Source organism: Patagioenas fasciata, unplaced genomic scaffold, assembly GCF_037038585.1.
Source record: "Patagioenas fasciata isolate bPatFas1 unplaced genomic scaffold, bPatFas1.hap1 Unplaced_100, whole genome shotgun sequence".
In the NCBI taxonomy this organism is placed as follows: domain Eukaryota; kingdom Metazoa; phylum Chordata; class Aves; order Columbiformes; family Columbidae; genus Patagioenas; species Patagioenas fasciata.
This window is the reverse complement of record NW_027288512.1, coordinates 197,563-201,711: the sequence shown is the minus strand read 5'-3', so window position 1 is coordinate 201,711 and position 4,149 is coordinate 197,563. Positions and strand designations below refer to the sequence as shown.

Here is a 4,149-nt window from a genome sequence, read left to right as displayed (position 1 = left end):
CAAACTGCTCTTCCCAATTATTTCTCCATTATATAACGAGGATAATAAAACCCGCTACGCTAAACACGACCCAAACCGGGCGGGAGCGCGCAACGCGAATCTTTACACCGCAGCGATTCCCTGTTTCTCGTTTTCTCACCCCGTCGTCTCCACTCAATCGGCAGCGACTTTCACAAATCATCCAGTTACGCACAATTTGGTAACGACCCCCGCAAAGGGCTTCGACGGCACCGCCGTCCCCCTCGCCGCCTTCGCTCAGATCCCCGCTCAATGAGCAGCACCCATGGGTGCCCGTTACCTGCCCCCTCTCGGCGTCCACCGACCACCCGTGGTTCCGGCACATGGAGACGCCGCCATCCTCAACCGGAGTAGCCGCCAAGCGGCTAAAGTGACAAAAATCAGGATAAATAGGTAAAAAAATCAACATGATAAAGTCACGGCGCTTTTAGAACAGATGGCGTAGTCGGCACTGAAGCTCCAGGCAGGTGGAGCTTGCCCGGTGGAATCAATCGGCGTTCGGTCTCAAAGGTTTCAAGCCAAAAGGGTTAAATAACAAGGATTTAAGGCAAACGTGCCCTCAAGCTCCCACGGGTTCACTCACCGCCCGGCGCAGGCGTTTTCCTCCCAGCCGCGGTCGGCAGGCGGTAGATGTTCCCACCCTGCACGAGAGAAGCAACGGTGGCGGGCAGGGGTTGCTCTGCCGTTAATAAATGCTCATCATTAATAGATAGCGACCGTTAATCAATACCGATTGTTGATAAATACCAGCCACCGTTAATAAATACTGACCGTCATTAGTAAATACTGATCATCCTTAATAAATACTGATCGCCGTTAATAAATACCGACCATCATTAATAAATACTGATCATTATTAATAAATGCTGATCACCATTAATAAATATTGGTCTTTATTAATAATGCTGATTGTCATTAATAAATACTGATCATCATTAATGAATACTGATCATCATTAATACTGATCGTTATTAATAAATACTGATCGCCATTAATAAATACTGACCATCATTAATAAATACTGGTTATCATTAATACTGATCGTTATTAATACATACTGATCATTATTAATAAATGCTGATCACCATTAATAAATATTGATCCTTATTCATATTGCTGATCATCATTAATAAATACTGACCATCATTAATAAATACTGATCATCATTAATAAATACCAATCGTTATTAATAAATACTGACCATCATTAATAAATACTGATTGTCATTAATAAATACTGATCGCTATTAATAAATACTGACCATCATTAATAAATACTGATCGCCATTAATAAATACTGACCATCACTAATAAATACTGATCGTTATTAATAAATGATCACCATTAATAAATATTGATCCTTATTAATAATGCCGATTGTCATTAATAAATACTGACCATCATTAATAAATACTGATCATCATTAATACTGATCCTTATTAATAAATACTGATCACCATTAATAAAAACTGACCATCATTAATAAATACTGATTGTCCTTAATAAATACTGACTATCATTAATAAATACTGATGTCCTTAATAAATACTGACCACCATTCATAAATACTGACTGTCCTTAATAAATGCTGACTGTCACTAATAAATACTGATTGTTATTAATAAATACTGATCATCATTAATAAATAATGATCATCATTAATAATACTGATCGTCATTAATAAATACTGACCATCATTAATAAATAGTGATCGTCATTAATAAATACTGACTGTTATTAATAATTACTGATCACCATTAATAAATACTGATCGTCCTTAATAAATACTGACCATCATTAATAAATACTGATCACCATTAATAAATACTGACCATCACTAATAAACACTGGTCGTTATTAATAAATACTGATCACCATTAATAAATATTGATCCTTATTAATAATGCTGATCGTCATTAATAAATACTGACCATCATTAATAAATGCTGATTGTCCCTAATAAATACTGACCATCATTAATAAATACTGATCGTCATTAATAAATACCGTTATTAATAATTACTGATCACCACTAATACTGATCGTCATTAATAAATACTGACCATCATTAATAAATACTGACCATCATTAATAAATACTGAGCGTCATTAATAAATACTAGCCGTTATTAATAATTACTGATCACCATTAATAAATACTGATCATCATTAATAAATACTGACCATCATTACTAAATACTGATCAGTAGTAAATACTGAGCTCAAGGCTCAGGTTGGGCTCCAGGCTCAGGTCGGGCTCCAGGCTCAGGTTGGGCTCCAGGCTCAGGTTGGGCTCCAGGTCGGGCTCCAGGCTCAGGTCGGGCTCCAGGCTCAGACTGGGCTCCAGGTCGGGCTCCAGCGCTTCCCCGCAGAGCAGCCCGGGGCTCTGGGCAAAGCCACGCAGCTCGTCGCCCAAGGGAAACAGGTCCATGGTCACCGGGCTCCAAACACCCCGGAGCAAAAACCAGAGCGGCCCCAGGACACCCGGGCTCCCAAAGAGCCTGGAAAAGGGACACAAAGAGTTAAATTGGGGGGAGTGAAGTGGCTGCTGATGCTGAGAAACCCCCGGGGGTTCGGGGCTGGGGGGAAAGGGGGGATCTGTATGAAAACTGCTCTGGGGAAAAGGGGGGAAGGGGTTGGGCTGCACGGGAATGGGAGGAGGGACGGGAAAACGGGAGAGGGAAACGGGGAAGAGGGAAAAGGGGGGAAAGGGGGAAAAAGGGGGGAAAGAGGGAAAAGGGGGAAAAAGGGAAAAGAGGGGAAAAGGGGGGAAAGAAGGAAAAGGGGGAAAAAGCAAGGAAAGAGGGAAAAGGGGGAAAAAGGGGGGAAAGAGGGAAAAAGGGGGGAAAGAGGGAAAAAGAGGGAAAAAGCGAGGAAAGAGGGAAAAGAGGGAAAAAGGGGGGAAAGAGGGAAAAATAGGGAAAAAGCGAGGAAAGAGGGAAAGGGGGGGAAAAGGGAAGAAACAGGGATAAAGGGGGAAAAGAGGGATAAGATGGAAAGAGGGGGAAAGAGGGAAAGGGGGGAAAGAAGGGAAAAGAGGGAAGAGGGAAAAGGGGAGAAAAGGGGGGAAAGAGGAAAAAGGGGGAAAAGGGGGGAAAAGGGAAAAAGGGGGAAGAGGGAAAAGAGGGGGAAGAGGGGGGGAAGAGGAAAAAGAGGGAAAAAGGGGGCAAAGAGGGATAAAGGGGAAAGAGGGAAAAGAGGGAAAAAGGGGGGAAGAGGGAAAAGGGCGGAAAGAGGGAAAAGAGGGATAAAGGGGGAAAGAGGGAAAAGGCGGAAAAGGGGGGGAAGAAGGAAAAAGGGAGAAAAAGGGGGAAAAGAGGGGGAAGAGGGAAAAAGGGGGGAAAGGGAGAAAAAGGGGGGAAACAGGGATAAAGGGGGAAAGAGGGAAAAGAGGGAAAAAGGGGGGGAAAAGTGGGAAGAGGGAAAAGGGGGGAAAGAGGGAAAAGAGGGAAAAACGGCGGAAAGAGGGAAAAGAGGGAAAAAGGGGGGGAAGGGAAAAAGGGGGGAAAGAGGGATAAAGGGGGAAAGAGGGAAAAGAGGGAAAAGGGGGATGAAAGAGAGAAAAAGTCTGTGGGGGGATTGATGGCGGATCCGCCCCAGCCCCGGGGTCTCTCCTGGAGGGGAGGGACGGGCGGGCTCCAGCGGGGGTGCTGAGGAGATGAGGGGACACGAGGGGCCCCGAGGGACCCGAGGGGACGCGATGGGACATGAAGAGACACGAGGGACCCGAGGGGACGCGATCTCCTCACCCGGTGCTTCCCGCCCCGGCGCTTCCCGCCCGCCGGCGCCGCGGCCACGCCCCCTCGCCGCCGGCCACGCCCCCTCGCCGGCGTCACGTGCCGGGAGTGTGTGGCGGGAAAAGGCGGGAGGGAGTAGGGGGAGGCGCCGCCGTTTTGGTGGAGGTTGTGAGGGGAACTGGGGGTCGGCGTGAGGGGCATTGGGGGTCGGTGTGGGGGGAGGAATTGGGGTCGGCGTGAGGGGGGGATTTGGGGGGCAGTGTGGGGGTGGGGATTTGGGGTCGGTGTGAGGGGGGAATTGGGGGGCGGTGTGGGGGAGGAACTGGGGGTCGGTGTGAGCGGGACATTGGGGGTCGGTGTGGGGAGGAATTGGGGATCGGTGGGGGGGGCTTGGGG

General features: G+C 47.0%; 1 long non-coding RNA gene across 1 annotated transcript; it reads right to left on the bottom strand.

Moving 5' to 3' along the window:
* Positions 1-242: 242 nt before the first annotated feature.
* Positions 243-2,320, bottom strand: LOC139826732 (uncharacterized). Its single transcript, XR_011736876.1, has 3 exons — positions 2,201-2,320; positions 602-659; positions 243-383 (listed from the first exon to the last, which is right to left on the bottom strand). It is a non-coding gene; the product is annotated as an uncharacterized lncRNA (long non-coding RNA).
* Positions 2,321-4,149: the final 1,829 nt, after the last annotated feature.